Source organism: Mobula hypostoma, chromosome 4 (genome assembly GCF_963921235.1).
Source record: "Mobula hypostoma chromosome 4, sMobHyp1.1, whole genome shotgun sequence".
NCBI lineage: Eukaryota > Metazoa > Chordata > Chondrichthyes > Myliobatiformes > Myliobatidae > Mobula > Mobula hypostoma.
The window spans coordinates 34,320,220-34,347,271 of record NC_086100.1 but is presented as its reverse complement, the minus strand read 5'-3'; the positions used below and the strand labels follow the sequence as shown (position 1 = coordinate 34,347,271).

The window sequence follows — 27,052 nt, the reverse complement described above, 5'->3', positions numbered from 1 at the left end:
CTCTTTACTCTTTTCCATCAATACGTTTTGTGTGTGTTGCCTGGGTACCCAGCATCTGCAGATTTTCTTTTGTTAGCAACAATAATTATGGACTTTTTTAAAGAAACAGGATGAGTCCCATTGCTTATTTACGCGTGTTCATTGTTTTACTATTTATAAAACTACAACAGAGACAGATTGAAATAAATGAAAATTATTTGAAACTGTTAAAAATTATTGATATTAATCTTTTAAAAAGGCAATTAAAATAATTTCATTTCTAAATAGTATTGTTATATAAAGTAAGAAATGTGAACATGACCTTTGGTGCATATTCATTAAAGATCAGGGAAAGGAAAATAAACACACTTTACTCTCAGTTAGACTTTTGTTGCTGCACTAATGATGACAATTATTTTATACCTGGCTTGTATTTGGTTGTTTTGAGAGCTAGACATATTGCATTAGTTTCATCAGTAAGTCTACTCGTATAATTGGGCTTGACCAAGCTATCACTGAAAACAATGACTCACATGCTGCGTACACACTTGTACTGTGTGCCATGTTGTAACAAAATCTTTGTGTGTGCCAACTTGGGCATGCATGCCATAGGTTTTCCACCCTAAATACATGATTTTCCTCAAACTTGGTGAAAGTACTGAGGAAAAGGGAGACACTCACAGACCTGGTAGAAGGGGAGAACAGAGGGGAAGTTACTGTGGTCTACTGTTGTGTAGCTCATAATACCAAATGAAAAGCGTATCAGTGAAAACCTGGGAAGAGATCACCTCATGGCCTCATCCCTTTGGGACTGGCTTATGGCTAGGCATCATCTACAAGAAGGAAGAAACCAACAAAGGACAAGGAAAACATTCTAACAAAAATCAACAAGCATATAAATAGCAAAGAAGAAATAGTAATTATTTAAAAAGTTACTTAAAAAACTATATGGAATAGATTGCTTACTGTTTCTTTTTGCTTTCAGTGATGTTACTGTTTGTAGCCCAAAGTCTGGAAAGTTTTGAGTTTGTTTTTTATGTGTGAGGAGTGATGTGGGGCTCATCTTCAAAGTTCAAAGTACATTTATCATCAAAATATGTATACTTTATACAACCTTGAGATTCGTCTCCTTACAGGCAGCCACAAAACAAAGACAGCCAGCAGAACCCATTTTAAGAAAAGAAAACTCTCAAATACCCAATGTGCAGAGAGGGGAAAAAACAAGTCATGCAAACAATAAAAGTAAGCAAATGGCATTCTGAGCTAAAGTTTTATGGAAGTGAGGCCACAGACATGAAGCTCGGTATCACTGCAGCCGGAAATGGCCACAGCCTTGGCGCAGAGCAGACCTGAGTACATCTGCTGTCATTTTCTGTTGAAATCTTGACCATTAGGGCCCGAGATTTTCTGATTTGATGCCCCTTAACACCAGTGATATTGGCCTTTCATATTTCACACATGTGATGACATCATCAATGTGTGCAGTAACTAATTGCCAACACAAATAGGATCAAAGGATTTTGACTTGAGATATAAACATAAAATTGAAAAAGTACCTCACACTGAAATTAATGAAACTACGTGATTTAATGTGTCCACCCACTCAGGGTATCATTTTTATGTGTCAAAACAGTATCCCCTATAATATTCTTTTCACTTAGCTGTGGGCAGCCCTCGGTATCACACTAGGCTACTGTGAACTGATTACTGCAGTTCATAGATCTCTTTGTTTGTGACCTAAAGAAGCCTCTGCTCATGGGTTATTATGTAAATTACATCGGTTGTCTGTGAGATAGCCAAAGGCTTAGGTCAGGTTTTAATCCTTGTTTTATGGGAACAAATTCCAACCATGATTTCTCAAAACAGGAACGCCCCATTTTGGGAATCCTATGGTGAGTTCCCGACTTTTCACGAGGGCAAAGCATAGTGCCAATTTATTGTACCAAATATCCACTTTCAGGTAAACCAGCTTCAATCTTTAGCTTTTTGTTAGTTTAACCCATCAACAGCCAATTATGTCCTGCAAATATATTCTACTTCATCATGGCATTTCATTCAATTCCACGTAACCAATGACACACATTAACATTTTTGTTTGTCAGTGGCTGGCTCAAGGTCTGCTGCTCATCATCTGGTTTAATTGATGTTTAATGACTGCTATTTCCTTCTGTTATTCATCACTGCTTGGTATTGTAAAGGAGGGCATTTCAAAGGTGATAGTATTTTGCCGAATTTGCAGTTTCCGTTCCAATATAATGAAAGTAATCTTCTGTAAGTAATCTACTTGGCTGAAAGCAGATTAAAAAATGTATGGATGTTATATTCATTATGAATGCAATCACATATCGCAAGTCACAGACATTCTAGGTGTTGACTGTAGGCTCTATAATAAGCTGATGAAGCTGCATTGAATGTCAAGGCTTACAGTGAAGTGCTGGGTTACAACCAAATTCCATTGATTATCTGTTCAGTGCTCATTTTATTCACTTGTTAATGAGGCTCTGTTGTCATTGCTTTCCAAAAGGCTCAGAATCAAAATCAGAATCAGAATCAGATTTATTATCAGCGGCATGTGCGTAAAATTTGTTAATTTAGCAGCAGCATTTCAATGCAATACACAATCTAGCAGAGAGAAAAAAGACATAAAATAAAAATGATAATAATAAATAAACAAGTAAATTAATTACAGTATACATATATTGAATAGATTTATTAAAAATGTGCAAGAACAGAAATACTGTATATTAAAAGAAAAGTGAGGTTTTGTCCAAAGATTTTGTCCATTTAGGAATCGGATGGCAGAAGGGAAGAAGCTGTTCCTGAATCGCTGAGAGTGTGCCTTCAGGCTTCTGTACCTCCTACCTGATGGTAACAGTGAGAAAAGGGCATGCCCTGGGTGCTGGAGGTCCTTAATGATGGATGCTGACTTTCTGCGACACCACTCCCTGAAGATGTCCTGGGTACTTTGTAGGCTAGTGCCCAAGATGGAGCTGACTAAATTTACAACCTTCTGCAGCTTCTTTTGGTCCTGCGCAGTAGCCCCTCCATACCATACCAGTGGTAAAAAGAAAAAAAATATGAGGTTAATTTTATCAAGTGAAAAGAAAGAGTGCTTTGAAGTTAAAAGAAAATAAGAGAATGAACGAAAAGAGGGGAAAAAGGTAAGAATCGAAATGAAGCATAATGTGCAGAAATGAATACAAAGGTAAAAGCAAATTTTGTTAAGAAATATTCTTTCAGAGCAAACTAATTTTTTCAGAAAAACAGATTGGCCAATGACCTGCTTCTAAAAAGAACACCAGCTGCAAATTCACATAAGTTTGATTGCTGATTTACAGTTGCCATCTGTAACCTCTCATAAGTTTCACAAAATTGTAAAATAACCTATTCAACCCACTACTGGAAGTTTAACCTCCTAATTCTTAGAATAGCTTTTTAATAACTTAAGGTCTTAATAAAGTCTAATAGTTAATGATTGGCAAATAATTTCTTTTGACCTAAAGGGGGAGACTCATTCATTGTTTTAGATCATTAAAAATTGGTTATGTGATTATATCTACTGAAAGGACAGCGCTTTACCTTGTAAGGGTAACATATACAGTCACAACAATATCATAGAAACAAATAACAGGGAAGCAGGTCATTCAGCCCACCAGATTCACAGCCTTCCTATCCCCCATTACATGGTCCATATCCTTCTATGTTTCATAGAACATAGACCAGCTTAGTATGAGCCCTCCAGACCTTTGGGTTGTGCTGACTTATATAAACCTACTCTGCTATCTATCTAACCCTTCCCTCGTATATCGCTCATAACTCTCCATTTTTCTTTTATCCATGTGCATATCTAAGAGTCTCTTAAATGTCACTACTGTATCAGCCTGTACCACCATTCCTGGCTGTGCATTTTAGGCACTAATCACCCTTTGTGTGAAGAACCTATCTCTGACATCTCCCCTAGAATTTCCTACGCTCACTTTAAAAGGATGCCCTCTGGTATTGCCTGTTGTCATAATGGGAAAAGGGCAGTGGCTGCCCACTCCATTTATATCTCTCATATGCGCAGAAGTCTGAGCCACCCGAGAATATTTTATATAGTTTCAGATGGTTTGGGCTCCACAGAGCACTGATCTCAACATCATCGAGGCTGTCTGGGATTATCTGGAGAGACAGAAACAAGCGAGACAGCTGAAGTCTGCAGAAGACAGTCATCGTCAGAGTGAACAGTGTTAGAGTGGAGACCTCAAGGGTTAAGCTCTACGAGGCTTCAATCGGAAAAGCAAAAAGAAAGAAAATCTCTGGGCAAAGCTTTTTTTTTCCCTTCCTTCTTTATATCTGCTCAGCTAGGACAGTAGAGATGCCAGGCAGGATAGTGGAATGCTCCTCTTGTGGGACGTGTGACGGCAGGGAGACCTCCGTTATCCCTGATAATCACAAGTGCAAGAATGCATTCAATTGCAACTTGTAACAATATAGTTTAAGGAGTTGAAGCTGGAACTGGGTGAACTCTGGATCATTCGGAAGGCTGAAGGGCGCTAGATAGGACATATAGAGAGGTAGTTACACCAAGGGAGTCCTCATCATTCTTAAGTGGGAGGGTGAACAATCAGAGGTCGTGGTCCATGTAGATATCAATGACATCGGTATGACAAGTATCGAGGTTTTACAAAAGGGAGATCAGGTAGTTGGGTACTAAGTTTAGGGGCAGGATCTCCAGGATTGTGATCTCAGAATTGCTAGCAATGCCATGTGCTGGTGAGACCAGAACTAGGAAGATTATACAGTTTAACACAAGGCTAAAGAGTTGGTGTAGGAGGGAGGGCACAAGATTTTTGGATCATTGGGCTCTCTTTTGGGGAAGGTGGGACGTGTACAGAAGAGACAGTTTGCACCTGAACTGGAGGGAGACGAAATTCCTCACGAGAAGGATTGTTAATGCTGCACAGCAAGGTTTAAACTAGGGTTGCAGCGGGGTGGGAACCAGACTGCCAGGACAGTTAGCAAAAAGATAGTGGAGGCAGATGTTGGTAAGACCTCAGACAAAGTCAGAAGTAAAAAGGTTGAGCATGATGTGACTAGTGTCCTGAGCTGCATATACTTCAATGCAAGAAGTGTCATAGGAAAGGTGGATGAGTTCAGGGCACAGATCAGAACCTGGAATTATGACATTGTAGCCATTAAAGAGACTTGGTTGCAGGAGGGCCAGGACGGGTAGCTCAAAATACCGGGTTTCCGTTGTTTTCCATGAGACAGAGTAGAAGGAATTAAAGGAGGAGGGGTAGTCAGGAAAAATATCACGGCAGTGCTCCGTTAGGACAGGCCGGAGAACTTGACTAGTGAGGCATCATGGGTAGAACTGAGAAATAAGAATGGTATGACCATGTTAATGGAGCTATATTACAGACAACACAACAGTACAAGGGATTTAGAGGAACAAATTTGTAAAGAGATCACACACTGTTGCAAGAAGCACAAGTTTGTTATAGTATGCAAACACGAGGAATTTTGCAGATGCTGGAAGTTCAGGCAACACACCTCAAAGTTGCTGGTGAACGCAGCAGGCCAGGCAGCATCTCTAGGAAGAGCTACAGTCGATGTTTCAGGCCGAGACCCTTCGTCAGGACTCACGAAGGGTCTCGGCCTGAAAAGTCGACTGTACCTCTTCCTAGAGTTGCTGCCTGGCCTGCTGCGTTCACCAGCAACTTTGATGTGTGTAGGTTGTTATAGTAGGTGATTTTAATTTTCCACATATTGACTGGGAATCCCATACTGTAAAAGGACTAGATGGGATAGAGTTTGTCAAACTTGTTCAGGAAAGTTTCCTTCATCAGTACATGGAAGTCCCAACAAAAGAGTGTACTATACTTGATCTGCTATTAGGGAATGGGACAGGGCAAGTGACAGTTTGTGTAGGGGAACACTTTGCATCCAATGACAACAATGTGATTAGTTTCAAAGTAAAAGTGCAATAAGATCAGCCTGATCCTTAGGTTGAGATTCTAAATTAGAGAAAGGCCAATTCTGATGGTATCAGAAATGATCTGGAAAGTGTGGGTTGAGACAGGCTGTTTTCTGGCAAAGATGTACTTGGTAAGCCTTCAAAAATGAAATTTTGAGAGGACAAAGCTTGTATGAAGCTTGTCATAATAAAAGGTAAAGATAACAAGTATAGGGAACCTTGGTTTTCAAGAGATATTGAGGCACTGGTTAAGAGAAAAAAGGAGGTGCATAGCAGGTTTTGGCAAGTAGGAACAAATGAGGTGCTTATGGGGTATAAGAAATGGAAATCAAGAGGGCTAAAAGAAGGTGAGAAGTTGCACTAGCAGACAAAGTGAAGGAGAATTCTAAGGGGTTCTACAGATATGTTAAGACCAAAAGAATTGCAAGGGACAACATTACTCCTCTGGAAGATCAGAATGATAATCCAAGTGTGGAGCCAAAACAGATGGGGAGATCCTGAATGAATTCTTTGCATCTGTATTTACCCAGGAGATGGACACAGAATCTATAGAAATGAGACAAAGTGCATCAGCTTCGTGGACCCCATACAGATTACAGAGGAGGAGGTGTTTTCTACCCTGAGGCAAGTCAGAGTGGATAAATTGTGTGGGCCTGACAAAGCTTTTCCTCAGGTGCTATGGGAGGCAAGTGCAGAAATTGCCAGGACCCTAGCAAAGATATTTAAACCATTCTTAGCGACGGGAGAGGTACCAGAGGATTGGAGGATAGCCAATGATGTTATGCGGTTTAAAAAAGGCTCTAACCATGATCCAGGAAATTATAGGCCAGTGAGCTTGACATCAGTTATGTGAAAGGTATTGGAAGGTATTTTAAAAGACTGGATATGCAACTATTTGGATAGACATGAACTGATTAAGGATAGTCAGCATGGTTTCGTGTGTGGTAGGTGATGTCTAGCCAAAGTTATAGAGTTTTTTGAGCAAGTTACCAGGAAAGTGGATGAAGATAAGGCAGTGGTTGTTGTCTACGTGGAATTTAGTCAGGCATTTGACAAGGTCCCACATCGGAGGCTGCTCAAGAAGGTTCAGTTGCTCAGCATTCAGGATGAGGTGGTAAACCGGATTAGACATTAGCTTTACGGAAGAAGCCTGAGTGGTAGTGGAGGGTTGCCTCTCTTACCAGATCTAGTGATGTGGTGCAGGGATCAGTGCTGGATCCGTTGTTGTTTGTCACCTACTGTATATCAATGATCTGAGTGATAATGTGGTTAACTGGATCAGCAAATTTGCAGATGACACCAAGATTGGGGAGTGTAGTGGACAGTGAGGAAGGCTATCATGGCTTGTAGAGAGATATGCATCAGCTGGAAAAATGGGCTGAGAAATGGCAGATGGAATTTAATGCAGACAAGTGGAAGTTTTTGTACTTCAATAGGACCAACCAAGATAGGTCTTACACACTGAGTGGTAGGGCATGGAGGAGTGTGGTAGAACAATGGGATCTGGGAATACAGGTCTGTAATTCATTGAAAGTGGTGTTGCAGGTAGTTAGGTTTCTAAAGAAAGCACAAAGGCCTTCGTAAATCATTGTATTGAGTACAGGAGATGGGATGTTACATTGAAGTTATATAAGACATTGTTGAGGCCTAAATTGGAGTATTATGTGCAGTTTTGGTCAACTTCCTGCAGAAAAGATGTAAACAAAGTTGAAGAAGTACAGAAAAAACTTACAAGTATGCTGCTAGGTCTGGAGGCCCTGAGTTATAAGAAAAGATTGAATAGGTTAAGTCTGTATTCTTCAGTACTTAGAAGATTGAGAGGAGATTTGATAGAGCTATACACAATAATGAGGGGTATAGATAGGGTAAATGCAAGCAGGCTTTTTCCACTGAGGTTGGGTGGGACTACAACCAAAGGTCATGGGTTAAGGGTAAGGTGAGAAGCTTAAGGGGAACATGAGGGGAAACTTCTTCACTCAGAGGGCTGTGAGTGTGTGGAATGAGCTGTCAGCACAAGTGGTGCATGCAAGCTCGATTTTTAAGGAAAGTTTGGATAGACACTTGGATAGTAAGGATATGGAAGGATATGGTCCCAGTGCAGGTCGGTGGGAGTAGACAATAGAAATGGTTTTAGCATGGATTAGATAGGCTGAAGCATCTGTTTCTGTGCTGTACTTCTCTGTGACTCTGTGTTTCTAAGAACTGTGGCAAGTTTTCCGAGATGCTTAAAACAAATTACTAACCAATTTTCTTATAAAACCGCATGAGAATATACCAAATATTGATTCCATTTAGCTTTTTTTAAATGGTTTACTGCTTTTTATAGTAAATTTTTTGATATTTAGAAACTTTTCATTTCATTATTTTTGAAAGCATCTTTGCTTTACAGATCTGTTTTACACATGTGCCTAAGACATTTGCACAGAGCTGTAGATCTCTGTCAAATCACCTCTCATCCTGCTTTGCTCCAAAAGAAAAGCCCAAGCTCACTCAACCTTTCCTCGAGTTATTTGATCCAGGCACCAAATCGGTTACATTTGTAACCGGATGACCGTCGAATCTTATTCATTATCGTTAAAAGTGTACTGAGGCATCCATCTGGGTAATGCTAGAATTGTTGTCTGTGCCTTTAAGTGGAGATGGTGATGTCATTACGCACGTGCGGGATAATGGGGAGACCATTTTTGTTTTCTGCAGAAGAAGCTGGTGGGGCTTTGGGATTAAGTTCCTCCCAGAGATACTGGACATGGTGAGGAACGGTGAGTATTAATTGATGATTTCCATGTGAATTTGTTTATGCTTGTTGGCAAATCAAGAATATTGGTAATTTGACATGTTTTACATGTGGATGCTTTAGATTTTCACAAGTGAAGGCATAGACGCTGGATAACGTGGCTTGTGCAAAGTTCCTTACCGGCCAAGTAGGTCAGTCTTCCTGTAATTTAACTACCAGGCAATATCTTGTAAAAGTTGTGCCAAACTGTACCTTTTGTCTAACTTTATTGTATCATGATTGATTGTGAATGTAACCGCATAACGTGAATGTTTAGTCTCTGTTTGGAAGTTCAGCACGTGTGTACTATAAAGTAGTAGACATCTTAGATGAGATGTATTCACTTACATTTTCGCTGCTATGTATAAGGTACAGGGTTGGTGGGATTCTAGTATTGTTTGGATTGTGTTCCTTCAGAATTGCCACTACCGTATTAGTTTTGTATTAGTTTTGTGCAGTTTGCTTTATGTATTTTTATACTGCATACGCAATTCATTGATACACAAGGGTATGGATCGAAAGTTAAACTGAGATTGTAATGGCCAGAACTGGTTGTAAGTTCGTTCGTTTTGTTTTGAGACCCTCTTCTGGCACTAAAACATCTAAAACAAATAAAAGAATTAAAACCCAAAGAAGTATTTGTTGTCCTGAGTGTGTACTTTTCCCCAGGCTACAAAATTTGGCACCAGGAGTGGGGCTAATTCCACGCCAGTTTAGAGGGTCTCTGATTGTTGTATGCAGTATAATATACAATACCTAATAAGGTAGTGGTGAAGACTAGGACCGCTGTTCCCGTCAGGCGGAAGGAGAGAGTGCCTGTTGCCACGTGAAGAGTGTAGTGGAGCCTCAGGAATGGGCTGGAACATCAGCGACTGACGTCAGGATGCAGACGGAGATGTGGATCCAGGGATCTGCGGGCCGTGAAGCCATCGCGTTTGCAGCAAAGAACGGCAGCAACTCCTTTTGCAGGCTTGTTGTGAAAACTTTAAAGACTTGAGCTTTTACGATGTCACGCTCAGAGGACACACCAGTTGAACTTGATTTGAATGAACAAACTAGGGAACTGCATAGTAGATATGATGCAGCCATGGCAAACATTGATAAATTAAGCAAAAGGTCCTATGTATATGTCCAAAGGGAAAAACACATTGTTCCATTTATGGGGGACGTTGAGAAAGATGGGAGGTCTATTGATGACTTTATTGAAGAAGTACAACGTGCACTTCATACTAGAAATCAGTCTGACCAGGATCAGTATGACTTTGTTATGTCCCTGCTCAGGGGTGCAGCCTTAGAGGAAGCATGTATGCTGAGGAAGACCATGCTAATGACTTGTTCACCTATCTCAGGGAAGCTTTTAGAGACAAGCGTAGTGCACCCCAGCTGTGGCATGGCTTCTACAGTCACAAACAGCGTGAGGGTGAGGATGTAAGGGAGTTTTCACGTGCCCTAGCCCAAGCTCTTAACCTGCTACTGAAGCACTTCCCTGATGCCGTGACCAATAAGAGGGTGGTGCTAAGAGATCAATTTATAGAGGGGATCAGGGATCCTTCCCTCAGAAGGGAGCTCCACAGATTCGTGCGGGACCACCCTGAGTCCTCAATGATAGAAGAGCGAGATAAGGCTCGTCTGTGTCTCGTAGAAGAGCCCCTGGGAAATACAAAGTCTGGACAGTCAAAGTGTAGCAGTAGCCAGGCACAGTGCTCGATTCTTAAAGCTCGGGAATCTGAGACCTATCATAATAGATGGCGTCCTTAAAGTGGTCACAGAACAGGGCAAAGCCCTTTGTGAATTGACTCAAGCAGTGAAAGATCTCTCTGTACAGAGGGATTTTACACGCGCTACTAGTGGCAGACGTAATTTACTGCCTAGGTTCACAGAAGATGGGCAAGCAATACGTTTCAAGTGTCAGGTGGGAGGGCATTTGGCCAAGAATTGCCCACGGAAGCGGGGTGCAAGGGAAGTGGAGCCTGCATCCTCCCGCCCTCAAGAGGCTGGGAGTCGGGCAATTCGGCGGAACCTCATAGATACAGATTATGTACAGCTATCCCGTGACCAGTTGCTGCAACATGCCATAGGAACAGGTCCAGTTGTTGAGCTTGAAATATCAGGAGTCACTGTCGGTTGTTTGCTGGACACAGGTAGTCAAGTAAGCACCCTGACTGAGCAGTTCTTTCGAGAACACTTAAATGGAGAGGACGAGGATATGTTGCCCACTGCTGGCTGGCTTAGGCTAGCAGCTGCAGACAGTCATGATATTCCTTACCTTGAGTATCTAGAGCTGGAGGTTCAAGCAATGGGCATGAAGATACCAAATTGTGGCTTTCTAGTGACCTGGGATCCTGTTAGCACCGAACCACCTATCCCATGTGTTGTAGGCATGAACATTATCAACCAGTGTAGGCAACTTGCCTACGCAGAGTTTGACACAAGCCTAGAAGGGAAGCTGGATTCTGATTGGAGAAATGTTTTCCAGAAAGTGCAGATGCACACTACTGAAAAGAAAGCAGTAGTCCGAGTATTGGGAAAAGATACTGAGCACATACCTGCTGGATCTGTAGTCACCATTGCAGCTAGCAAGGCCACTGGCGATGCTGGTAGTGACCGTAAGATGTTACTTGAGCCATTTAACACCCCTTTCCCAGGAGGTGTCGTACTCATTCATACACTCTTTGACTCTGGTAATCGTATAGTGCCAGTGCAGATTTTAAACCTCTCTCGAGAGGATGTATGGCTCGCACCTAGGACCCGGCTGGGTATCCTGTCGAAGGTGGAGTGCGTGGATACTGATCCACAATGTGCAGTAAGATTTCAGCGGATCTCAGCTGGCATTGATCACGTGACGGCGGGTGTAAAGGAGGGGTGTAGTAATCACCAGTTAAAGTCAATTCTAGACAAGCTGGACACTGGGGGGTCGTGAAGGACAACAAGCTCAGCTAAGAGCTTTACTGGTTACGTACCTGGATATCTTTGCAGTTGAAGAGGAAGACCTTAGGTATACTGGCAAGGTCAAGCATGAAATTCAGTTAATTGATGACGAACCTGTTTCACAGTCACGTTCCGCTGAATCAGTACAATGAAGTGAAAGAGCACATCTCAGAGTTGTTGAAGAAGGGTGGGATTCAGGAGAGCGATAGTGCGTCTGCCTCACCCGTGGTGTTGGTCCGGAAGGCTGTTGGTAGCATAGGACTGTGTGTAGATTATCGGAGACTGAATCTTAAGACCAGAAAGGATGCGTTCCCGCTCCCGCGTATTTGATGCCCTGCGGGGAGCGCAATTTTTCTCAACTATAGACCTCGCGAGTGTTCACCACCAAGTGACGGTAGAGGAGCGTGATAGGCATAAGACTGATTTTTCAACCCCGTTTGGTCTGTATGAATATCTTCGCATGCCGTTTGGGGTCTGCAATGGACCAGCGACTTTTCAAAGGCTCATGCAGGCAACCATGAATGACACAGTTTTCCAAATCATGCTCGTGTACTTGGATGATATTCTGGTGTATTCACAGACTTTCCAGGAACGCTTGGAGAGGCTCGACACTGCTCAAGCGCCTCCAGGAGACTGGTCTGAAGGTAAAACTGGAGAAGTGTCATTTTCTGCAGTCAGAGGTCAAGTTCTTAGGACACCAGATATCAGCCAAGGGGATCGGCATTGATCCTGAGAGGGTCTCAGCTGTTCAGCAGTGGCCAGTACCATCTACATTTAAGGACTTTCGATCGTTTCTTGGCTTTTGCAGTTATTATTGATGATTCATTCAGGGATTCTCAAAGGTTGCAGGTCCACTGCATGATGTAGTGAATTTGTGTACTAACGTAGGGAGTCCAAGTAAAACCAACCGGCTGTTACAACAGTCTTGGACGGAAGAAAGTCAAACTGCCTTTGACTTGCTCAAAGAGAAACTGACCAGTTCCCCCATCCTTGGCTTTGTCGATTTCTCCCAGCCCTTTATAGTGGAGACTGATGCCAGCAATCATGGGCTAGGAGCTGTGTTATACCAACAGCAGGGAGGGGGAAAGAGGGTTATTGCATATGCAAGCCGGCGATTAAGGAATGCCGAGAAGAATGAGAGAAATTATAGCAGCATGAAATTGGAGCTGCTTGCACTTAAGTGGGCGGTAGTAGAGAAGTTTCGTGGATACTTGTTGCGTTCCAAATTCACTGCAATCACTGACAATAACCCCCTATCCCACTTGAGAACTGCCAAGTTGGGAGCAGTGGAGCAGAGATGGATCTCACAGCTGTCACAGTTTGACTTCGATGTCCAGTATCGTCCGGGTCGGAGCAATACCGTGTCGAATGCACTCTCTAGGCAGCCATTTGCAGGGGAGCCTGAGACTGTCTCAGAGGATGCGGAGTTTGATGGGTCTGTAGCGATCTGTAGTTTGATCAATCGCGGCACTGTTCTTGACCCGGCACTGGTTACCGCTGGTCTTAACAGCTGTAGGGTTAAGCAAATTTGAGCCTGTGAAGCTGGTACTAGTGGTATAAGTGGTCCGATGCAAGGGAACACTCCAACCCTCCCAGATTATTCTGATGGGGATTTGCGTACGTTTCAGCAGCAAGACCCTGTGTTAGGTGTCCTAAGGGACTTATGGGATCAGAAAAGAAAGCTGAGTGTCCAGGAGCGTAAAACTCTGTCTAAACCTATTTTGTCTCTGTTAGAGCACTGGGACAGTATCAGGGAGCGTAAAGGGTTACTGTATAGGGTAGTTAAGGATGAGAAGCTTGGGGAGTATTACCAGCTTCTGGTACCTAACAGCTTGAGGAGCAAAGTGTTAAAGTATGCACATGACTCTATGGGCCATCAAAGCATAGAATGTAGTCTGCAATTGTTGAGAAGCCGAAGTATTTGGGTGGGCATACACGAGGATGTGGCACAGTGGATCAAAAATTGTCCACGTTGTGTACTTACTAAGATGCCGCAGCCTAGGATCCGACCCCCCATGAAGTCATTTCTGGCTTCCAGGCCGCTTGAAGTTATGGCGGTAGATTTCACTGTGCTGGAGCCGGCAACTGACGGGCGTGAGAATGTCTTAGCGGTCATGGACGTTTTCACTAAATTCACCCAAGCATTTCTGACTCGGGATCAAAAGGCGGATACCACGGCAAGGATGCTCTTGAGGGAATGGTTCATGAAATACGGTGTTTCTGAGAGACTGCATTCTGACCAGGGCTGTAACTTCGAAAGTGAGGTCATAGCGGAGCTTTGCAAACTATACGGGGTAAAGAAAAGCCGTACCACACCTCACCATCCTACTGGCAACGCGCAGTGCGAGCGTTTCAACAGGACGATGCATGATTTGTTGCATACCTTGCCTCCAGAAAAGAAGCGCAGATGGCCAGAACATCTACCCAAGCTGGTGCGTGCATATAATGCGACACCTCACGCAACCACCAGGTATTCACCTTACTATCTGTTGTTTGGGGTAGATCCCTACTTGCCCGTGGATGCTCTGCTGGGGCAAGAACAGACGGTGGACCGGAAACATAACTGGCTAGCTGTACACCAGAGCCGACTGAGGGATGCCCATGCCAGAGCAAAAGAATACTCTGAACAGAAGGCGGCAGAATGTATTGCCTGGCAGGAGGACAAGGTCTACTGTCCCAAAGTTGATATGAATGCACTGGTTTACCTGAGGAACAGACCATTAGGCCGTAATAAGATCCAGGATGCTTGGATCTCAATGGTCTACAGGGTGGTAGAGGTACTGGGCAACACCTACACGGTGGAACTTTGGGAGGGTGGGCCCAGCAAGAGGGTGAACAGGGTAGACATCAGGCCCTGTGAGAACCATCCCACTCCAGCTACCCGAAGGAGACTGCAAACTCCAGTAACTCAGGCCAGCTCACCCCTGGGGCATGAATCAGATTCTGAGGACTCAGAAAATGGTGTGATATTGGTAGAAGATATGTCAGAACAGGGTGTACAGAGTCTTGACCCTAGCCTAGAGAGCATATCTTCCGAAAATATGATACCTTCTCGAACTGAGACTGGGGAGCCGATGATGGCTAATGCAGGGGCGGAGGTCGGTAGCTCTCCTGTGGCAGCACCCCGCAGGAGTAAACGAGTAAATGCTGGACAGCACCCTAAACCACATCGCGAACCAAGGTCAGTCATTGATGAGACCTCCATAAGTCCGGCAGCAGTGTCTGAGATCCTGGCTAGTCTCAGTTCAGTTCTCTTTAGAGAAGCAGTTAAAGAGATTAAAAGTACCCTTGTAGTGAGTGAGTGATCAAGGACGGTTACTTGAATGCAGGGGAGAACGTAACTGGGTGACCGTCGAATCTTATTCATTATCATTAAAAATGTACTTAGGCATCTATCCAGGTAATGCTAGAATTTGTGCTAAAGCGCTAAAAGTCTGTGTCTTTAAGTGGAGACGGTGATGTCATTATGCACGCACGGGATAGTGGGAAGACCAGTTTGTTCTTTTTTGCAAAAGAAACTGGTGGGGCTTTGGGATTAAGTTCCTCCCAGAGATACTGGGCATGGAGAGGAAAGGTGAGTGTTAATTGACAATATCCATGTGAATTTGTTTATGCTTGTTGGCGAATCGAGAATATTGGTAATCTGACACGTTTTAATGTGTATGCTTTAGATTTTCATGAGTGAAGGCATCGACGCCGGACAGCGTGGCTTATGCAAAGTTCCTTACCGGCCATGTAGGTCAGTCTTCCTGTAATTTAACTACCAGGCAATATCTTGTAAAAGTTGTGCCAAAGTGTACCTTTTGTTTAACTTTATTGTATCATGATTGATTGTGAATGTAACAGCGTAACGTGAATGTTTAGTCTCTGTTTGGAAGTTCAGCACGTGTGTACTAAAAGGGAGTAGACGTCTTAGATGAGATGTATTCGCTTACATTTTCGCTGCTATGTATAAGGTACAGGGTTGGTGAGATTCTAATGTTGTTTGTATTGTTTTCCTTAAGAATTGCCTCTATTGTATTAGTTTTGTGCGGTTTGCTTTATGTATTTTTATACTGCATACGCAGTTTGTCGATACACAAGGATGTGGATCGAAAGCTAAACTGAGATTGTAAATTTGTTCGTTTTGTTTTGAGACCCTCTTCCGGCACTAAAACATCTAAAACAGATAAAGGAATTAAAACCCAAAAAAGTATTTGTTGTCCTGAGTGTGTACTTTTCCCAGGCTACAAAACATTATATTTTTTAATCCTACCCCCAGTTACCTTAAATACCCAGGGTTTCCTCAAGTTGATAGCTATGGCTTTTACCCTTACAGGAACATATTGGCCCTGAATTCTTTCTGTTTCTCCTTAGAATGTGACCCACAGTGCAGACATGGGTTTGTCTGTAAGTAGATACATTTATTCAGCCTCAGTCAGGTTCTGTTGTATTCCAATGAAATAGACCTTGACTCCATTTCTGGTTCAAATCCACTCTTTCCCAAAACCATTTTGAAGTGAAGAAGCTATGGCTAATTCCCAAAATGCTCCCTCAATAACACGACCTACTCTTTATTCCCCAGGGTTCAATAGTGCTCCTTCCCTCATGGTCTATCTGTATATTGTGTTGAAAAGCTCTCTCGAACACATCTCAAAACTTCCAGCTCCTCTGAGCCTTTTATGGTCAGATAATCCTAGTTAATATTCAGGAAATTAAAATCTCCTCGCACTATAACCATATTTTTAATTCCAACTCTCTGATACCTTCCTACAGTTCTGTTCCTCTGCTGCTTGTTGACTGTGTGGAGGTTAGTAATACATCTGCAGCAAAGTAACAACTGCTCCTGTGGCCTCATTTGAAGACCCTCCTAGGATATCTTGACATTAGGTGTGCGGGTATGGTCCAAGTGATGAGAGACTGATATTGAAGTAGATCAACAGTTCACTGACTTTAATGGGAACTGTGCAGAAGTCAAGAAAAATCCAATAAACGGTTGACCAGCTGGCAGTTAACTGGAACTTTAAAGTTACAGCTAACACCAATTCAGCAGCTTGGCTGTAGTAGGTTAATATTAAACAAATACTGCTCCTTTAACAGCATCAGCCTAAATGGTAGTCTTCTTTCCCCCAAACCAGGACAACGGTAAACGGGAGAGTTAACATTTCTCAGGGCCATGCCACTCCTGGTCCATGAGATACTGGACCCTGCCCCCTAGTCAGCAAGGTGCCAGGAACACCACACACAATACAGCAGGGACTCAACCATCAACTGGGGAGTAAGGGGAAGAGGGGGTGACTCGAGCAAGAGTGGAGACCGTCACTGGCTTGAGCTGGGAAACATGGAACACTGAGTGAATCCTCATTGATGCAGGTGCAATCTCTATGAGACTTTGTTGATAGCCTTTTCCACTATGAATGGTCCCACGTAGCTTAGGGCCAACTTGTGGCTCTAAGCTTTCTAGGAACGATCCTTAGATGCCAACTTGAGAGGCCTCCCCTGTTGGCAGAGCCGATCACTCTACCAGGCATGCAATTCCTAAGTGTGCAGCCAGGAACCCTTGGCTCGTCTCCCTGTATGCTCGTAATGCTGGAACAACTGCTCAGCAGCAGAAAATCCCACATCAGTCTCTTGGTCAGGGAAGTGCAGTGGCTGGATGATTAAAGCGGAGGCTGCTTTTGCAGAGCTTAAACAACAGTACATAGCAGCTCCCATCTTGCTTTCTCCTAACCCAGACCTTGCTGTTCATCATGGCAGTGAACGTCTCAGACATTGGCATGCGTGCCAACTTGTCCCAACAGCCACCTGCAGTCAGTAAACTGCAGCCTTGTGCATTCTTCTCCAGGCGGCTATACCCAGCAGAGAGGTACTATAACATCGAGGACTGGAAGCTTCTTGCCGTTAAGTTAGCCTTGGAAGAATGGTGTCAGTGGCTAGAGGGGGCAAGAACCCTTTTATCATTTGGATTGACCACAAGAACCTGGCTTATAGTCAGGAGGCCAAGTGGCTGAATTCCAGGCAGGCCAGGTGGGCTTTGTTCTTTAACTGCTTTCAATTCAGTTAAAAAACAAAGACATGGCCCCTTTCAGGATTCAGGATGGTCCTGCTTATTGGTAATCATGTTTCGAGCACCAGGAATTGAGTATTTAAGAAACACCTGAACGGTGGTTCGGTGCTCAATCATAAGCCTACTTGTGATATTGTCTAGTGTTTGGTTTGAGCTCAGATCCAGTGTAATACCATGTCTTGAACTTTGCTTTGGATATTCCAGCATTTCGGTCCCATTCATCCTCATCAAGGACTCTTGTCACATCACTGGAGCAGCAATTCAGGAGCAAGGAAGGATGGACACTGGATTAGCGTTGTCCTCAGAGACATCGAGCTGCTGGGAGAGAGCATTGGCCTCAGTATTCTTGCTGCTGGGACCGTGGGTAATAAACGGGGTGAAGAAGAAAGCCCATTGGGCTTGACATAAGTTGAGTATCTCGGCATCCTAAATGTAGGAGAGTTTCTTGTGATCTGTTCATCCCAAAAAAGGATGTTCTGCCCCCTTCAACCAGTGTTGCCATGCTTCCTGGGCCTCCTTGACAGTCAGAAGTTCTCTGTTCTCAACATCATAGTTACACTCGACAGGAGTCAAGTGACAGGAAAGGAAGACACAGGGATGCAGCCAGTTATCTTCAGAGGAGCAGAGCGCTGGGAAAGTGCAGCTGCAATGCCAACATCGGCTGCATCCACTTCGACAACGAATTGATGGGCTGAGCGTGTGTGTTGCAGCACTAGGGCGCTGGTGAAACATCGCCTTAGTCGGAGAATGCTTGGTCTGCTTCACTTGTTCAAAGGAATCTTGCAGGTGTTTTCTTGGTGAGTGCTTTTATAGGGGCACCTCCCAGTACAAGTGATGGCCTCAACCAGTTGCACCTGGCATTCACTCTCCCTTGTTGCCTGTTGTGGCTAGGCTCTGTTCTCTATTGTTTTGTGGCCCTTCATGGCTTGTTATTTTGTTGTCTATTATGAAAGTTATTGTTTATCATTAAATTATCTCCACCAATCTGCTTTTGGGTCAAGCCACCTCTACATTTCCTGACAAGATTAAAAAAGATAAAAACGGAATATTGTACTTCATTTTTTTAAGTGGCTCTGTGGCTGAACTACTGGAGTTAATAGTTTTTCCTCTTTCTAGTTTCTTTTCTCTTGAGATGGGACCTTTTCATTCCTCTTTTTATTTTTTTTCCAGTACATGATTTAACACTAAGTTCACCCAGTCTAATTCATCATCCATTCCATTCCTTCTGATGTTAATTTCTCAATCTCTAAATGTCAATTCTGGAGGAGATGACATTTCTCCTCTCATTTGCCAGGTTCCGCGATGTTGTGTTTTCTTTGCTGCATTGCAATCGATCAGCTCACTCGGTCTGCATGTCTCTCGGTAAAAAAAACTTCAGAAGCACAAAAGATTCCGTAGAAGCTGGAAATCCAGAGCAACAGACACAAAGTGCTGGAGGAACTCAGCAGGTCAGGCAGCATCTATGGTGGGGAATAGCAGTCAGCATTTCTGTTGAGACTCTTCATTGAGGCTAGAAAGGAAGGCAGGAGAAATCAGAATTTGAAGGTGGTGGGAGGGGAAGGAGTACTAGCTGGGAGGTGAAGCCAGGTGAGGAGGAAGGTGGGTGGGTGGGGGAGGAGAAAGGAAATGAAAAGCTGGGAGATAATAAGTGGAAGAGGTAAAGGGCTGAAGAAGAGGGAGTCTGTTAGGAGAAGAGAGTGGACCTTGGGGGAAAGGGATGGAAGAGAGGCACCAGATGGATGTGATGGGCAGGTGAAGAGAAGGGGTAAGAGGGGAACCAGAAACAGAAATGGAGAAAAAGAGAAGGGGGAGGCGGGAGAAAGTACTGGAACTTATTGAAATTGATATTTATGCCATCAGGTTGGGGGGCTACCCAAATGGAATATGAGGGCTTGCCCCACCAACCTGTGAGTGGTCTCATCATGGCAGTAGAGGAGGCCATGGACTGACATGCTGGAAATATTTAAAGACCCATCTGATGGATTGAACAATACTAACTAATGGCCCATGATAGGAAATGTCCAGCTCCAGCAAGATCTAGCTCCGATTCATGGAAGGTAAAACAAAAGAAATGCCAGTCTTTTAGGGCTGTGCAGGCATGGAAAGTATTGGTGTCGGTATCAGAGGCCTAACTTCAGCTGCTAATAAAAGGAGGGTAGGCTCAAGTGGAGCGGCCATTGTCAGAATGTGCAGGTGATAGAGTGTGAAGGCTTTGGCTTGAGCGGGCAAAAGCACAGTTAAGAAGAGGCAAACCTTTTTCTTTTTTTTGTATAGAGTAGTCAGGACGGAACGCTCCTCCTGTCAGATGTGGAATTCAAGATACCTGACAGCTTGCTTGATGACTGCATCTGCGGGAAAAGCACCCAACCTCAGCGCCTGAATGACTGGGTCAAGGAGTTGGATGTACTCAGGATTACTCAGGAGGTTTATAGAGACTTTTATAAGAAACTTTTCAAGATGTGGCCACACCCAGAGTACAGGCTTCGGACGGTAGATGGGTGACCACTAGGAGAGGTAAGGGGATTAAGAAGTCAATGCAGGGTTTCCCTGCGACTATTCCCTCAGCAGCAGGTATACCTCCTTTGGATACTGCTGGGTAGCGGGTGGGAATGACTCATCAGAACATGGCAGCAGCTGCCAGGCTGGTGGCACTGTGGCAGGCTCTGAGGCTTAGCAGAGAAGGGTAAAATCATGCAATGTGGTAGTTATAGGAGACTCGATAGATAGAAGGACAGAAAGGAGATTCTATAGCCACCAAAGAGGCACCAGGATGATGTGTTGCCTCCCGGGTGCTGAGGTCCATGATATATCAGAGCAGCTGCTGGATATTCTTAAGACGGTGGAACATTCAAAGGTTCTGGTGCATATTGACACAGGCAGAATAAGGGAGGAGGTCCCTACGCAGTAAGTATATCGAGTTAGGAAAGAGGCTGAAGAGAAGGACTTCCAAGGTTGCTAACCACAAAGAAGAGAAAATCTGCAGATGCTTGAAATGCGAGCAACACACACAAAATTCTGGAGGAACTCAGCAGGCCAGTCAGCATCTATGGAAAGAAGTACACTCGACGTTTTGGGCCGAAACCCACTGAGCTCCCTCCTGGCACCATCTTCGCAAGCGGAACAAGCGCTATACCTCCCCCTACACCTCCTCTCTCACTACCATCCAGGGCCCTAAACAGCCCTTCTATTTGAGGTGATACTTCACCTGTGAGTCTGTTGGGGTGATCTATTGTGTTCACTGCTCCCGGTGTGGCCTCCTGTATGTTGGCGAGATTCGATGTAGATTGGAAGACTGCTTTGCTGAGCATCTGTGCTCCGTCTGCCAGAACAAGTGGGAACTCCCAGTTGCCACCCATTTTAATTGCACTTTCCATTCCCATTCTGATATGTCCATCCATGGCTTCCTCCACTATGGTGATGAGGTCACACTTAGTTTGGAGGAACAACATCTTATATTCCGTTTGGGTAGCCTCCAACCTGATGGCATGAACATCGATTTCTCAAACTTCCAGTGATGCCTCCCACTCATCCCCATTTCCGTCACTCACCTCATCTCACCAATCAAATTACCAGCTTTTTACTTCGGCCCTCTCCCTCCCGGTTTCACCTCTCACCTGGTGGCTCTCTCTCACCTCCCCCCACCTTTTAAGTCTGCTCTTCAGCTTTTTTTTCCTCCAGTCCTGTCAATGGATTTGGGCCCAAAACATCGACTGTATTTTTTTTCATAGATGCTGCCTGGCCTGCTGAGTTCCTCCAGCACTTTGTGTGCGTTGTCCAGGGTTGCTATCTCCGGATTACTCCCTGTGCACAGGCTAGTGCAGGTAGGATTAAGGTGATAGCATGCGTGAATAAGTGGCTGGTTTCAAGTTCTTGGCTCATTATAAAAATAATAGGATTGTTCTCATGGGGGATTTTAATTTCCTTAATATAAATTGGGACTTCTCAGTGTAAGGGATTTAGGTGGAACAGAATTTTTTTAAGTGTATCCAGGAAGGATTCTTAAATCAATATGTGGATGGTCCAATGAGAGGAAGGGCCTTATTGGACCTGGGTGTTGGGTAAAGAGCCTGGCCAGGTGATTGTCCTGTCAGTGGGTGAACAGTTAGGGGTCAATGACCACAACTCCTTAACTTTCAGGATAGCTATAGATAAGGATCGGTATGGTCCTTGTGGGAGAGTTTTAAATTGAAGTAGGGCAAATTACAAGGACATTAGGCAGGAACTAAGAAGCATTAATTGGGAACACCTTTTCTCTGGCAAGTCCACATCAGACATGTGGAGGGTGTTTAAAGATCAAATGCACAGAATACAGGAAAGCTACGTACCAGTTATAAGGAAGGACCAGAATGCACAGATAAGAGAACCTTAGATATCCAGAGAGGTGATGAAATTAATCAAAAAGAACAAGGAAATATATATAAAGCTTCAGAAGTTAGGATTAAAGAAGCACATGAGGAGTATAAGGAAGCCAGAAGAGAACTAAAGAATGGATTAAGCCAGGAGAGCCCATGAAACATCCTTGGAAAGTAGGATTAAAGCAAATCCCAAGGCATTCTATACATAAATTGAGTAAAAGGATAACTAGGGAGAGGGTGGAACCACACAAGGGGGGGGGGGGTGCATTTACTTGGATCTAGAGAATGTGAGTACTTAATGAGTACTTTTCTTGAGTATTCACCAACAAAAATGATAAGGAAGACCAGAAGATTGGTGCTGAGTGTATAAATATATTCGGGCATTTAGAGGTCAAGGAGGAGGAAGTGTTGGGCCTCCGAATGTGTATGAAGTTGGATAGGTTCCCAGGCCTGATGGAATGTAACCCTGGTTGTTGAAGGAGGAAAGAGACAAGATTTCTGGGCCTTTAACCGTATCTTTGTCTCCTCTCGAGCCACAGCTGAGGTCCCAGAGGACTGGCGAGTGACTAATGTTGTACCTCTATTTAAGAAGGGAACAAGGGAGAAGCTTGGAAGCTATAGACCAGTGAGTCTCATGTCACTGTAGGGCAATTGCTGGCGAAAATTCTTAAGGATAGGATATATAAGGATTTGGGACACATGGCCTAATTAGGGAGAGCCGCATGGTTTTGTGCGTGGCAGGTTGTGCCTTACCAACTTGAGGAACCAAGTGTTTTGACAAGGTGACGAGAGAGCTTGATGAGGATAGGGCAGTTATATTGTCTACATAGATTTTAGTAAGGTGTTTGACAAAATCCCTCGTGGGAAGCTAATCCAGAAGGCTAAGATGCATGGGATCCGCGGCAACATGACTGTTTGGATTCAGAACTGACTTGCATGTAGAAGACAGATGGTAGTGGTTGAGGGACTTATTTGAGCTGGAGGTCTGTCATTAGCGGAGTTTCGCAGGGACCTGTGCTGGAACCTCTGCTGTTTCTACTGAATGTACATAAACAACCTGGATGAAAATGTAGATGGGGGGGGGCGGGGTTAGTACATATGCAGATGATACTAAGAGTGGCAGAATTGTGGGTAGTGTAGAAGATAGCAAAGAATACAGCATGATATAGGGTCAGTTGCATATATGGGCTGAGAAATGGCAGATGCAGTTTAACCCAGATAAATGTATGGTGTTGCACCTAGGTAAGGCAGATGCAAAGGAGACAGTGCACTGTTAAGGACAAGATACTTAGCAGTGTTGCCGAGCAGAAAGATCTTGGGATCCAAGTTCATAGCTTCTTGAAAGTGGCTACACATGTTGATAAGGTGGTTAAGAAGGCTTATGGAACGCTTGTTTTTATTAGTCAAGACACTGAGTTCAAAAGTTAGAAGGTTACACTGCAACTTTATAAAACTCTGGTTAGACAACATCTGGAGTTCTGAGTACAGTTCTGGTTGCCCCACTATCGGAAGGATGTTGAGGCTTTGGAGAGGATGCAGAAGAGGATTCTGCCTGGTTTAGGGACCGTGCGCTATCATGAAAGGCTGGATAAACTTAGGTTGTTTTTTCCAAACTGCCAGAAGCTGTGGGGATATCTGACAGAGGCTTAAAAGATTATTAGAGACATAGATAGAGTGGACAGGGAGTATCTGTTTCCCAGGGTTGAAATGTCTAATATCAGAGGGCGTGCATTGAAGGTGAGAGGGGCTAAGTTCAAGAGCGATGTGAGAGGTAAGTTTTTTACTCAGAGAGCTGTGGATGCCTGGAATGTGTTGCCTGGCATGATGGCAGAGGCAAATTCATTAGAGGCTTTTAAGAGACGTTTGGATTGGCACCTGGATGTAAGAAAGATGGAGGGATATGGACATGGTGTAGTTAAGAGGGACAAGGGCTTGGGTGTTTTTGGTTTACTTTTTAGCTGGTTCAGCACAACTTTGTGGGCTGAATAGCCTGTTCCTGTGCTGTACTGTTATATATTCTATGTTCTAAATTCTGATGGAGTTCGATATTAAGTCTCTTCATTAAACTCAAACTGAGAACTCAAGGTAAATTTTTTGTTGTGTTGATGAACACACCCTGAATGAAAAGATAACAAGCACTTTTTAAAAGGAAGGTTGTTAGGGTGGGAAATCAGTAACTTCCATGCCCATTGTAGGAATATCAACTGTTTTAATTTGTTTGAATAACCAGTTTCATACACAAAATCATGATTCGTTAAATTTACAGAAAACAAACAAGCTGGATCAAATGAAGTAGGTCAGAAGTTAGAATGAGCATATTCAAATTGAAATCCAATGTATAACTACTGCACATGTAGGGAAAAATGAAGCTGCTATGGAGAATGTTACACCACAGTATTCAGTACTATCATCCCCTCAAAACCAATCAATAAGCTGCCAGTTCTAGGCCTCAATACCTCCTAGTGGAACTGGATCCTCGATTTCCTCACCTACAGACCTGACCGTTTGGATTGGCGAACAAAACTTCCTCCACAATCTCCATCAGCCGAGGTGAACCAAAAAGTCTGTGTGCTTTGCTCCAGCTCTGTTTGCTTTACACCTCTGACCGTGAGGCTAAGCACACCTCCTATGCCAGTTAAAGTTTGCCGACAACACCACTGCCTTTGGCTAAATCAAAGGTGGTGATGAATCAGCATATAGGAGGGGAATTGAAAATCTGGCTGAGTGATACCACGTCAACAAACCCTCACTCAATGTCAGCAATACCAAAGAGCTGATTATGGACTTCAGGAGGAGGAAACTGAAAGTCTATGAGTCAGTCCTCATCTGTGGATCAGAGTGGAGGGGGTTAGCACCTTTAAATTCCTGGGTATTGTTACAGATGAACTGTCCTTGGTCCAGCATGTGAGTACCATAACAAAGAAAGCATGGCAGTGCCTCTGCTTCCTTAGAAGTTTGCAACGATTTGCCATGCCAGCTAAAACTTTGACAAACTTTTATAGATGTGTGGAAGAGAGTATATTGACTGGTTGCATCACGACCTGTTATGGAAACAGCTTGAATGGAAAGGCTTAAAAATATAGTTGATATGGCTAGTTCATCACGGGTAAAGCCCTCCCACCATTGAGCACTTGTATATGGAGTGTGCTGTCACAGGAAAGCATCATCCATCATCATGGACCCCCACCATCCAGGCCATGCTCACTTCTCGCTGCCGAGACCGGAAAGAAGTACAGGAGCCTCAGGACTCACACTACCAGGTTCAGGAGCAGTTATTATGCCTCAACCATCAGGCTGTTGAACTAGAGGGGATAACTTCACTCAACTTCACTCACCCCATTACTGAACTGTTCCCACAACCTATGGACTTCAAGGGCTCTTCATCTCTTATCATGAGATTGTTGCTTAATTAGATTATTAATATTATTATCATTATTATTATTCACAGTGGTTATTGTCTGTTCTATTGGGTATGGTCTTTCTTTGATTCTTTGGTGTTTCTGTATTTAATGTGAATGCCCACAAGAAAATAAATCTCTGGGTTGTATATGGATACATATATGCATGTAACGCTCAGGGCTATCGGCTCGTGTTTATCAAGGGGAAACCCCGTCTGCCCGCCAAACCGTGTCTCACGTTTGCGTAGTTGCTGTGTAATGCACCCTGGTACAAACTCACACATCAAATATCAGACAGCACACCATGAACGATTTACAGATTACACTTTATAGATCTTACTGGAACTATGTAATTAATAGAGATACAATATAAAAGGAAAGTAAAAGGCGCCAAACTTACCAGAGTTCAACCACTTCGTGCACAACCGTTGGAGCTCAATTAACGGGGTTTTCTGTCCACCAGTCGATCTCCTCCGACCTCCTCATCCCGCCACCTGGGACCACCCATGGTGGTCAACCAGAGCGCGTCCAGCATGTCCTTCCTCTTTGGTTCTCCTCCCGAAAAACCCGCGCACTCACCCAGGTTCCCACACATACAGATAGAATAGCATAGCTTCCATTGGTTAGTTCCTCCATTATCTATAACTATAACCCAAACACTTCAGCTGCAAAGAACATTACCTCATAGTTAACATTGCAAAGAAGCCATTTCATTATTACACTTCAGAGGAGCCATTTTATAATTAGCAGTTAACAGTTAACATTACAGTTAATATTACTGAGAACCCTACATGTACTTTGATAATAAATTTACTTTGAACTTTTAAACTTTGAACTTTGGGTAATAGAAGAAGTGGGTGGAGTAGAATGGTTGATCACATTAACTACTGGCGTGGGGGGGTGGGGGAGAAACGTTTTAGATCGCATTATGTTTTTGATTTCGTAGCACTTTCCAGAAGAGAGCTTTTGGAAAAGGGAGTTTGATGGATGGGTAGTGGTTAAATAGTTTTTCCTGCCCGTTTATTACTCTAAACAATAGAATGCAAATCCAAGAAAGCTGCGATCGAATTCTGCAGTTCAATCTTATGACTGGTTGGTTCAGTTCGGTTCACTGAGAGATAAAAGAGATCATTAGGATTTGTAGAGTAGAATGAAAAGGCTAATTCTTACTGTCATGCTTCTAACTAGATTGGTGAAAAGAACTGTCTGTTATTTGAAAGGGCTTTAATAAAAATTAAACCATCCCAAAGCAACTTGCATCCAGGGAAGTTTATTCACTGTTGGGGTTCGGGAAAAGTGGTAGCCAACGTGCACTCAGTGAAATCTAACAAGTAGCATTCAGATACAGGACAAGGCAATCATTTTCTTCTTATTGAGGAAGAAGAGTTGCTTATGGAATAAGTGTTGGCTAAGATTCAGATTTACACTCTGTAGTCACTTTATTAGATACACCTATACACATGCCTTTTAATGACAATATCTAAACAGCTAATCAGCAACTCTATGCATAAAAGCATGCAGTCATGGTAAAAAAAAGCTTTAATTATTGTTCAGCCCAAACATCAGAAGGGGAAAGAATGGAGATTTAAGTGACTTTGACCATGGAATGATTGT

At 43.5% G+C, this 27,052-nt stretch overlaps 1 long non-coding RNA gene across 1 annotated transcript in view; it reads left to right on the top strand.

Moving 5' to 3' along the window:
• The first annotated feature begins 15,124 nt into the window (after nucleotides 1-15,124).
• Nucleotides 15,125-27,052, top strand: part of LOC134344760 (uncharacterized) — a 78,119-nt gene continuing 66,191 nt past the window's right edge. The window contains exons 1-2 of the long non-coding RNA XR_010017512.1: nucleotides 15,125-15,213; nucleotides 15,311-15,378. This is a non-coding gene — a long non-coding RNA (uncharacterized LOC134344760). The remainder of the gene's footprint in view (nucleotides 15,214-15,310; nucleotides 15,379-27,052) is intronic.